General features: G+C 34.2%; 1 protein-coding gene across 1 annotated transcript in view; it reads right to left on the reverse strand.

Moving 5' to 3' along the window:
* The window catches only part of LOC106462261, a 37493-nt gene that overhangs the window by 14385 nt on the left and 10786 nt on the right, over nucleotides 1-12322 (reverse strand). The window lies entirely within an intron of this gene.

A 12322-nucleotide genomic window follows, 5' to 3' on the forward strand; every position in this document is an offset into this window, starting at 1 on the left:
TCAATTTCAAGATCACGATAAAATCACGGAGCGAAATCGAGACTTTGTTATGGACGATGGAGTATATGTGTTTTTCTTATAGCAAATCCACGTAGGGCTATGTTCTGTGTACACCGATGATAATCGAACCCCTGATTTTAGCATTGTAAATCCGTAGACATACTGCTGTCCCAAAAAACTAAACGAACAAGAAAAACGTGATATAAAATTGAAAAATAGACCAACAAGAAATAGATAGCAAAACAAAATACCAAGAAAAAACGGACAGAAAATTAAAAGAATATCAAAAGGTAGAAAACAGATATTTAAGAAAAAAGTTAAAAGAAAGAAACAAAATATTTAAAGACAAATGAAAAAAAAAGTCTGATTGAATAAAAGATTGGCGAGGCTACTGGACATGTACAGAGTTATTACAGCAATAAATATGAATAAATACAAAATAAATCAATGACAGATTGAAATATTTGGAAAAAAAGAATTTGGTAATACAAAAATCGAGCTAGCTACACAACTTTCTGCATCCATCCAAGAATTCCAACCAAAAACACCATTCACTACTAAATATGGAATAGGAAGATCCTGCAGTCACAGATGGCCCAGCAGTAGTAATAACAGATGCTGACTAAATAGGTTCACCAATTCCGTATTTAGTTGGCTCATTCAAAAACATTTCCCAATTGAGAAACCGACAGACTATGATGGAAAGGTAGCATATGAGGCTCATGTCGAAATAATTTCCAGGATCAATGGGTGGCATAGTGAACAACGAACTATTAATCTGACTTCCTATTTAAAAAGACCATCTTTGATTATATTAAGCAACCTTTCAGCTGACAGTTCTAACAATATCGAGCATTGGTAGCTGCCTTATCCAACAGATTCGCGCCACAAGGAAGAATCCAAAACAAAGTTCCAGAGCAAGGTATGGAGGAAAGAAGAGACTTTAGCCGAAATTACAGAGCACTTGAAAAGACTTGCTTAGTTATCTTACCCAGATATTCCACGTAAAATGATGAATTTTGTGGCATATGACCAATTTATAGATGTCCTAACAGATGAAGATAAGATAATTAGACTGAAGGTGTAGGTGTAGATCTTTAAAGAAAGTTCTCCAGTTGGCAATGAAACTTGAATCCATTCAAATCATAGATAAATAACTAAAGATATTATCTTGAAGCTATGAAATCATCAGGTTAAGTTGTATTGAAATATCAACTCCCGTCCCCTTTAAAAATAGTCTATAACAGCGGTTCACAACTTTTATCTAACAGAGGACCAGTTAGATCTAGTCCAAAATATTGAAAGATTGCTTCGTACAGTAATAATGTTTTCAAGTACTTTTATATAATTGTGTAAAACAATATATTTCAGTAACTACATCTTATAACACATTTTATCAACTATCTTTGTGGAATAGGTGAAACCTCCCTGTAGACCAGCATTAGTATATGAACCAATAGTTGGAACCACTATTTTAGGAGAACTGTAAGTATTAAATAATGAAATCGACCCATAGAATGGAGGAAATATATATATACCAGAAAACAATAGGTGCTTCCGGTATAACTTGAAAGGATATATTGCCTGGGAATACAGACAAAAGTCTGTATGGAATAAATCTTTCTCCATAAGAATATCAGCAAAAAAATGGAGCTGTTATAAAACGTGGGACATATAGCAATTACACCAAGACTATCAGTAATCAACGGCTATTAATACGCCAAGGAGACAATGTCGTAAAGATGAGTTTCAAATCCATCCAGATCAAGGGAACAACAAAGAGCCAACCAGATATCTGAAACCAGGTGTTAGCACTGGACTTAGGGTGTAAAGTTTGGATGAAAATATTTCCTCTGTCCCGAATGAAACAAGAAGTTCAGCCTTAGCTGAGAATAATTCATCTGCCCCAAATGAGATAAGTTCATTATATGAAGAAATCAATCCATGGGTTTATTTATGGGAAGCCTTACAGTGTGCTGATCAACTCTAACTCTACATCTTCAGCAGTTCGACCCAATTTTGCAAAGAAAGGTGGGAATTATTTCCAAAGAAGATAAAGAAGACTGAGAGCTGCAAACAGCAAGTTTACGTAAAGTTCCAGCAACAAGAAAGCTGGAAGTTACCATTACTGTAGGAAGCTTCTCTATACCTTATAATTTGTGGGTAACTGACATAAAGGAAGAGTGCATTTGGGGAACTGACTTCATATAAAGACTTGGATGGAAGTTAGGTTAGTCACATATAGCTTCACAGTCTATGACCAGGAAATCCCTGTGCACTACATGACAATTACTACACTGCAAGTTCAACTTTCAAGGAAGTCAATTATTGTACCACCAATAAGTTAAATACTCATACCAGAACCTGTTAAAAATAAATTTACATCTAAAGACTGGGTCATGGTATGTCATGTCTTTATAGGGTCGCGATTCTTTACGGTAGGTGTCTGTGACCTGTTGGCGATAAATTCTAATGATAAACAAACAGCACACTGTCCACTTATTTTAAAATAATATATTCAAAACAAGTCAAATGTATGTACAAAACATTCTTTACACTATCGGTTATCACAGCTTTAAATAATTCATTTTTTCGTCAAAAGTCCACAAAGGCTGGTTCAGTTAATTTAGAACCCAATTGAAAAGACGAATTATTCTTCTCTCCCCTGTTATCACAATACAATCAGTGATAAATTCATTTACGTGACCCCGTGGGTTACCACATTTGTATCCAGAGCTTTAGATAATTCTCTTTTATGTCAAAAGTCCACTCAGGCTGGTTCAATTACTTTCGAACCCAATTGACACGACGAATTATTCTCCTCTATCTCTGTTATTACAAAACAAACTGTGAAACTCACTTCAAAATCACCAACATAACTGTTAGTTGCCACAATTGTATCCAGAGCATACGTAATTGTCTCATTTTCGTCAAAATCCGCAAAGGCAGGTTCAATTACTTTTGAACACCCTTTGACAAGACAAATGCTTCTTTTTTATCTTTGTTTCTACAGTACAAACTGCAAAGCTCTCACTTTATAAATCGTTCATTATGGCTAAACTGACAATCATACAGTCTAATTTCACTTTCACTAACTTAACTTTTGTATCCGAATATATTTATAACACGCGACAGAAAAAGCTAGAAATATCTAGCCCTCTAGTAACAACAATATTATACATAAAGAGAAAACTCAGAAGCTTCAAATAAGATGACGTCAACAATATTACAAAAGCCTAGTACAACAATTAAACTACATACACAATGTACGACTTGTACAGAGTTACGTAACAAAACTTATCATAACTATCGCCTTTAAAACAATTAACTTTTAACACTCTTGTTATGAGAACTAAATGATAATCAAATATGAAATCATTAAATGAACTAAATAATAACTCTGAAATTGAACAGTCTTGTATATTCAACATGGTAGAACGAAGTGCTCTTGCGTACCTTTAGGGATTAATGATTGGAAGAATTCTCGTGGATCTGAAGAATAAATGTGTCATCATTAGGGTCATCAAACACAACAAATTATATAATTATAATGAAGTTTGGATGTGACATTGCAAGATCGACATCATAGAATATCAGAAGTTGTTATCTTTGAGGCAATATCTAAGAAGTCTGATGTCAAATCCTCACATAATGACGACTTACCACCTCACTTACAAGAGCTGTATTAATATATCATGGGAGGTCTTGCAGTTGATATATGTCTTGCTCTATGTCATATATGTCTTGCTCTATGTCATATATGTCTTGCTCACAGAATATAAAGATATCTTTTCCACTAGACCTCGTGAGTTAGGCCAAACAAATAAGATTTCTTATAAGATTGATAGTGGATATGGACCCAATATCAGTTAGCCAGCAACTTTTACTTGTGAAACATGTTGAAGCTTTCGAAGAGATAGAAGCCAAAAGGATAACAGAACCGAATGGTCGTTCTTGGGCATTATCAATTGTACTTGAGAAAAATGATGGGTAAATAACAATTCTCTATAGACTATCAAACAATGATGTTTTTAAAAGAATGCCTTCTCATTGCTAAGGATGCTCTATTTTGCTCAAAATGTTTTTTAACCTTGGATCTTAAGAGCAGGTATTCACAGGTGCAACTCGACAAAGCAAGTAAAAGAGAAAACAAACATTACTGCAGAAAATGGATTACAGCAGTTTGTTGTGTTACCATTTAGATCATATAATGAACTTGCTACATTTCAACTACTAAGGGACATCATATTCATCTACGTGGATGAAATACTCACACATGAGAAGATCTTTGATAATACTTTTGAGGGACTAAAGAAGTTGTCAATTGGTTGAATAAAGAAAACCTTCACCAACAGATGAGTTCCCTAGAACACATAATCAGCAGAGAAGGAGTGTCTTTAGATCTATCTAAGATTTAATCTGTTCAGAATTGGACAATGTCAAATAACTTGCATAAGGTAGGAAGATTTCTGTAACTGTGATCTCATTTTCATCGAATTGCGCGTCTTCTACACAAATTATTTGAAAAACCAAATAAGCTTGTTTTGGCCTGTTGGTTGTAAACAAGCATTCAAGCATACTCAACTCTTCAAGCTAACTCATTTTAAATATACAAATGCTAGTGATTTTGCAGCGGGAGCAGTGTTACCACAAGTACAACATGGAAAAAACATGTAAATACAACCAACACACAGTACAAGAGAGTATAGTTTGAAGATGAGATATTCACAAGAGATATTGAAGAACTAATGTGGTCTAACAATCAACTGAAAGATGCTCAGGTAAAAGCTAAGAGTTTGAGAGTAATTATTCAGTGAATCAATAATATAGGAGAAAAATCTCCTTGGCAAACAGTCATTCCATACAGCCCAATGACAAAGATGTATTAAGCACAGTGGGATTCATTATGCCTACAAGGGGGATTGATATGTAAAAAATTATAAGATACCAGTGGACAGAAACAACTATTACAGTTAGTACTTCTACAGTCTCGACATTCTGCAGCACTCCACAACCTTCCAACAGCTGGACACTTAGGTGTTAAGAATAAGAGAATGCTTCTATTGTATTGGGTGCTGAAGATCAGTAAATAATTGATATAAATCATTTGAAATGATATGAGTAAAAAGATCCATGAAAAACCAGCATGGTAGCTAAGGCAGCACTGTGTTGTAGCACCATTTGATAAAGTTCTATCGACGTGTTTGTTCCTCTGTCACAAAATAATAGTGGGAATAAATACATCGTGCTTGTGATGGACGATTTCACCAAATAGCCAGAAGCATATTCTGTTCCTAACCAGGAAGCAGAAACTCTAAGAAGAAAGCTTGTCAATGACATCATTCCAAGATCATGGATGGAATTCTGTTTGAATCAACCTTTTTCGAGGAAATATGTCAGATCCTTGGACAACATCCATCATGAGAGGAGAAATAAAATTATTCACTTTTAACTCAAATTGCTATTTAAGCTGGTGAACATAAGAAATGTGGGATCAAGATCTTCCACTGCTACTTATGAGTTTATGAACCGCAGTAGACGAAACTAAAGGCAACATACCATCATCACTGATGTTTGGGAGAGAACATAAAGTGCAGTTGGACTTTTTTGCTCATATCTGGTAGATAACTGCTCAACAGAGTCTTATGCAGAATATTCAAAGATACTAAGGGTTTTAAATCACTGACGTCAAACATGAGTTTATTAGGAATGGCTAAAATCAGCTAGTTATAAAACGAGAAATCATAATGGTGTTAACGTTGATAAGACTTGATTCCCTCAAAGTGACATGATGTGGCGCTGTAGAATTATTGCTGCAAGATAGGATAAACTCCAAAGTTAAACAGGTGTTATGAAGGGCCATATATTGGACCTTCAAAATAATCAATAATTGGTTTACAGGATACAGAAGTTCATCCATCATGATCATCTTTGAAAGAGCACCAGTGGGAGTATGACAAGTTGTGTAACTTCAAAGAAGAATTTTCCAGCAGAAAGCCAACCTGCTGAAGAGCCCAGGGTTTCTGTCAAGATCACTTCCAGAGAATCGCCAAGGACAGAGTCACCAACGGATTCACTCGAACACCTGCTTGGAATTTTACAGTAACAGGACAGCATGTGACGATTATTGGCAAGAGGTCATCCTATCAACATAACATAACTCTTGGAGAAGAAAATCCCCAAAATACTTGATGAATGTACAGTTAGCTGTACTGACTTATTTGTGTATTGGATTGTTCAAGGGATTTCACAATCTAGGAAGTAGGCATTGTTACTATCTATATTTTGAACATTCTCATTATATTTTTGTTTCACAGATGATGCAATAGATAGAAAGTTCGTGAAAGTTAAGGCCTCTGTAGAATCCAAAAATCTCCTACAGTATATAGAAAAAAGGGTACAATATGATACCAGAATTAGTGAATTAGTTTGTCAGTCAATCTTTGAATTATCCAAGTTTCCAGTGGGACAGCAATAACTTTACCGACTTACAAATCTAAAATCCGGGGTTCGATGAACAAAGCAGATAGCCCAATGTGGCTTTGCTCTAAACAAACAAAGTATTTTGTGAGTCAATGAGTAAATCATTCAGTTCCCGTCTGGGAGTCATTCAGTAGTGTGATTCATTTAGCAAACTAAACAGTGAGCTATTTAGCTTGTTTGTTATCAATGGATTAGCAAGAGACAATTTAAAATTAATAAGCAAGTTTATAAGCACGTTATGTGTAGGTACTATTAGTCTCAGAACTTGTGCTTAAATATTGTTTGTGAAGTTAGACTTACAAATGAAAATAGCTTGTAGCAAACGTTAAAGAAGAAATAAATTACAGTAATTTATTATTGTTAGGAAGACTGAACTTGGTATTATTTCTACCAAATAATCTAGAAGAACCTGCCCAGCGATAGAACATGTTACAAAATTATTATTTGTTATGATAAATAGTTTATTGATAATATAAAACATATTAGAATTGTGATCAAATACATATTTGGTACGAACTAGACAAAATATTCTGACGAAACATCGAGTTTTTGGACAAGTAAAGTGTTTTTTAAAAGTTTAATTCACAAGCATTTGGTTAATCCAATAGTATTATGTTTCAAACTGTAACTAGATTCTTTTCGGAACTGATGTATGACTCAGGTTTTGAAATTTGCAAAGTAGACTGGAGGATTAAAACCATTCAAGTAAATACTTTTGGAGTTTGATTACTTGTTACTTAATGCACTGATTTATAACTTACTAGCGTAATATACTCATGGTGGGCAGAGCACAGATAGCCCATTGTTTAGTTTTGTGCTTAATTCCAAACAAATAAACAAACATTTATTATAAAGTAACCACAATTCCAGTTAAACCTGGGTTATTTCTCATTATGTCTATGTCACGTAAAATTAACGTTATCTTCTAGATGTATTAGTAGTAGTAGTAATACTATTAATCGTTAGTACAACTTGAAATTGAACTTTCGCTAAAACAGTAACTATCGAAGTTTAAACAATGTCTGATTGCTAGAATAATAACTCACTGACTAGTTATTTCGAATACTAACTTAATAGATATACAGTAAGAGGCTTTGGAAAAATCCCTATTTTCATTAATAATTTGGAAACGTTGAGTTACTGTGCTGTAACCATAGTCAGGTATAACGATATAGTAACTGAAAACTTGCAAAACAATTTAATAATTATTGATTCTCTACACTCGTTACGAACCTCAACAAATGTGCCGATCTTTCCCAAACTGACATTCTAAAATACACACCCATAAGGCCTATCGGTGTGACTCTTCTTTCTAAAAATTATATAATACTACTGTTGTAAGCTATATTTTTTATATTTTAATGTTTTGTTCACTAGAGGGAGTTTTCTACAAAATATAATAATTGTGTAAGTGCAGAATGTTCATTAAAGTGTAGATCTAAGTGAAGTCTCGAATGTTCGTGAAATAGAGTGCAAATATAAAAAGGCCAGATTTTTTATTTGTTGTTAATCACAAAGTTACACAATGGGCTATCTGTGCTTTGCCCACCATGGGTATAGAAACCCTGTTTATAGCGTTATAAGCTTGCAGACTTACCACTGAGCTACTGGATGTACCCTAGACTGAGTGAATTACAATTAATTGATCGGTTAAGAATCAGTTAAAGAGTTTTAGTTAAACAATGTGAATTGATATGTGATTTGTTAGTCTATTCATGAGTGATTCAGTTATTGAATTAGTTATTCAGTGATCACAAAGCTAGTTAGTGAACATGTTTGTTATTGATCGATAAGCGAGTTAGTTTTGTGGGTAGGTGACTTGAGCTTTATTTGCGAGTTACATGTACCTTAATTTTACAATTTTCTGTTGAAATGTTGTTTGTGAACTTAGGCCTACCAGTATACGTAGCCTGTATAGAAAGTGATTGAAGAAATAAATTAATTCTTTGTCATTAAGCTGTTTGGACTTCACATTAGTTTTACCAAAAAAAAACATAAAAAGTCCACCATACAATGGAACAAGTTACAAACAGAAGTGGGATGGTTTTAATGTAAATGAAATATAATTTTGACTAAACTTCAAGATGGCAACGTGAACACGAAGCGAGATCGAAAATTTGTCATAGATGATGAAAAGGTAGGAAAAAAAGCAAACAGAAAAACAAACAAAACAGAGCGTAAAAAATGATCAAGAGGAAAAAGACAGGAAATTAAAAGAAGACCAAGAAGAGAAAGACGAGAATTTAAAAGAGCAGTTATGAAAAAGAGACACGATATATAAAGAATATATAAGAACGGAAATGAATATAGGCCCCAAAAGTGAACGTAACCTTTAACATGTATAGGATGTGATTGAACAAATAAATCAATTTGTTATCAATGTTTATATTATCATCCATCAAAACGCAATGACTTTACTACCTAAACGTGTAACATGTAATTGAAATTTATATTATAAATTTGTTCGTTGTGAAGCACCTAGCTACAACATGGGCTACTTGTACTGTATTCACCACGGGAGCCCCCCAGTGGCACAGCGGTATGTCTGCCGACTTATAACGCTAGAAACCGGCTTTCGATACCCGTGGCGAGCAGAGCACAGATAGCCCATTGTGTGGCTTTGTGCATAACTTACAACAAACAAACCACTACGGGAATCGAAACCCAGTTCTTATATATTATAAAAAAACACGTAGCATGTAACAATTTACAAAATTACAAATTCGTACTTCCAAACCCTTTCAGACTTACTACTGGGCCACCGGAGTCATAATAAATAATGAATCAACTAGTAAATTTTATTTAATATGATTTTTTATTAGATTCGTGTATTATAATAAAGAAGTGGTAGTATTCTGTTTCTTGTTTTGTAAATGATTTATAGCACATAATGTAATCTATCCTTCTTCCCGCGTATTTCAGCAATGTGTAACCGTGAGCGCACTACTTTGAAACAGGAATAACAGGCGATGAAAACAATACCATGTTTAAGCTCTTTCGGATATTTTTTCAGAAGTATTGAGCCAATTTTGACAAGATATATAGCATGGCATACTGAAAACCGCCATTTGAATTAAGTAATAACATCAGTACGTATCAACAGATGATGCATTCTTAATAAAAAAAGCATTCTTCATAGTTGTCTTCAATAACACTGGTCAGACAAAATGTGCTAATGTTTATCCGATGACGTGACATCACGTCGTAGTAGATCAATAAATAACGAATTATCCCAAAAATTGTCTACACAGGTAATACATTGTGAGACGATACCTAGGTAGCACAATTAAGAAGAGAGTTTTTCTTTTCATCATTGAAAGTTCACATTTTATGACAAAAAGTCCACAACTAAAAAAAGATTTGGTTTGTTTTGAATTTCGAGCAAACCTACACGAGGGTCATCTGCACCAGCCGTCCCTAATTTAATAGTGAAAGACTAGAGAGAAAGCAGCTAGTCATCACCAGCTTTTGGACTACTATTTTACCAACGAATAGTGGAATTGAGCGTAACATTATAACGCCCCCACAGCTGAAAGGGGGAGCATGTTTAGTAGAACGGGGATTCAAACCCGCGACCATCGGACACTTGGTCATGCCGGGTCACAAGAGAAGAAATCTGTGGAACACTACTCTAATTTGAATGATGCTGTTTAAAGATATAAGTGGAAAAGCTACAAACTGATAGGATATTATTGATAGTCCCTTATAGTATTCACGATGGGTGAGAAAGCAACACCCCAAATACCAAAGTGCAGTGTATGGTTTTAAAATATCAAGAAAACCTAAACATTGGCTTTTAGCACAAGTTGGGCCGCTGTCTTTAACATGTGGGAAAAATATCGATATACTCACGACGCTAGGCAGCTTTAATGGTGCAAAATAAAATAAAAAATACGAGCTTGATCGTCACGGCTATTAGGAAACTAAATATTTCAGTGGCTAAGGAAGCGGGGAGCCAGACCCCCCCCCACTTTTCAATCTATTCCAGTAAAAATGCATCAAAATTAAGAAAGCTATTCTCAAGAAAAGCGGGAGAATGCGTAAAATTTAATTCAGCACCTAATACTTCCAGGGCCTTAAGGCGACCATTGGACCCCTCCCATAGTGGGTGCGCTTATAGCGCACATTCCCTCGCTTCGTTCGGTCAAACATACATTGCCCCCTCCCTCCCCCCTTTTATTTTGCTTCCTACACTTATGTCTTTATAAACTCATATTTTTTTTCAATTCTAAATGTACTTATCAGTTATATTAAACTTTGATTTGATAATAATTAAGTATCCTGTATTGCCTGATATATTTGTAGGTGCTCCTTTTCAAAACAAGAGCATATATCACAAGGATTTGTCACGTGAAAATCAAACAGTATGACTGTATTTATGCTAACTTATCAGTTATAATGTTATAAATATTACACATTTAGATTCTGCTTTATTGAAGCTAATGTCTAGCGCACCTGTACAATAACAAATCAGTTTATACACAAAATGAACTTAAGTTTGGTTATGTCATACACAACCAAAAGTTAAGATAGCTACCAAGTTGAAGAAGCACTTGTTCGATCTGTCAATTTGCTATTTAACCGTCTATCTACTTATATTTTAAAACACTTTTTTAAAAACACAAGTTAAATCTATAAATAAGAAATATTAACTCATGACCTTGATATCACTGAATATAGGGTTTCGATTATAATTTTATGCTTAATATTATTTATTAAGCTTTAGACTAAATTAAGACATTGTAAAAGTTTCCGAAATTCAACTTCACTATATTAAAACCTACGATTAAGTTTAAACTTAGCCTTAAAATCCAATCAGAATTCCACTGTTTAATATATCAGATTTTTACTACCTGTGACAAAGTGCTCATCCCAAATTCTATAAATCGTTTAATTACGTTGATCCACAGTATTGTTTTGATAAGAGTTTTAGTAAGCCTGTGAAAATATAATTCATAGTAGGTCAGCCACCGTATTTTTCCTATAAGTATCACGGCTAAAAGTGATGAGCACGTGATTACAACGTATCACGAGAGGAATGTATTAGGTCGTCAAGAAATTAATGTTGCTGATGGTGTCATATATGGAGAATATGGTGGGTGGGAGAACTTTCCAACCCAACTCCATAATCTTGTGTTGCGTCAAAGTGTCACATGTGGACATGCATAAGAAGAACACTATTTCGACTGATGAATGATTGGGTTTGACTTAAACGTTTTAGTTGCTGTCTATAGATCTCTGCATTGTAACGAATTTGATATTATATATTTATTTTAATATCAATATTTGTTTGGATTAAGTTTATATTTTAAAACATGCTTAGCTTATAGTGTTAAATATGTATTGCGAAACTTCCGCTTATTCTCCAAAGTTGTAGAAGATTCGCGAGAGTAAGAATCAATAATATATCTATATATGCAATCTTTTAAATATAGCTCAGTATTGTTATGTAATTTGAATTTTCTAGAAAACCTTCCCACGCCTATAAATACAACCAACGCGACGCTATGGTCAGTGTGCTATAAACTTCGAAAGCTATAACTGTGATTGTTATAACGCTTATCAATTGGAAAACTTCAGATATTTGACCAGGAACCTTTACAAAATTCGAACATTACAAATTACTTAAATTCAGTGGATTCTCATCGAACATTAGTATTTTGACGAAAACATTACCTAACTTCAACAGTGGAAAACCTAGCGTGTGTGGCCAAGGACAAAGCTAGCTAGCTTCCAGCGAATCCTATTTACATCAACTCGTAATTAACTCGCCCATAGTAAACCTTCGATAAGATATTAAGGGAGTTCCAAACTAGAAAGAAGATTTTATATTGTTTGT

The sequence above is a fragment of the Limulus polyphemus genome, unplaced genomic scaffold, assembly GCF_000517525.1.
Source record: "Limulus polyphemus unplaced genomic scaffold, Limulus_polyphemus-2.1.2 Scaffold1128, whole genome shotgun sequence".
Classification (NCBI taxonomy): domain Eukaryota; kingdom Metazoa; phylum Arthropoda; class Merostomata; order Xiphosura; family Limulidae; genus Limulus; species Limulus polyphemus.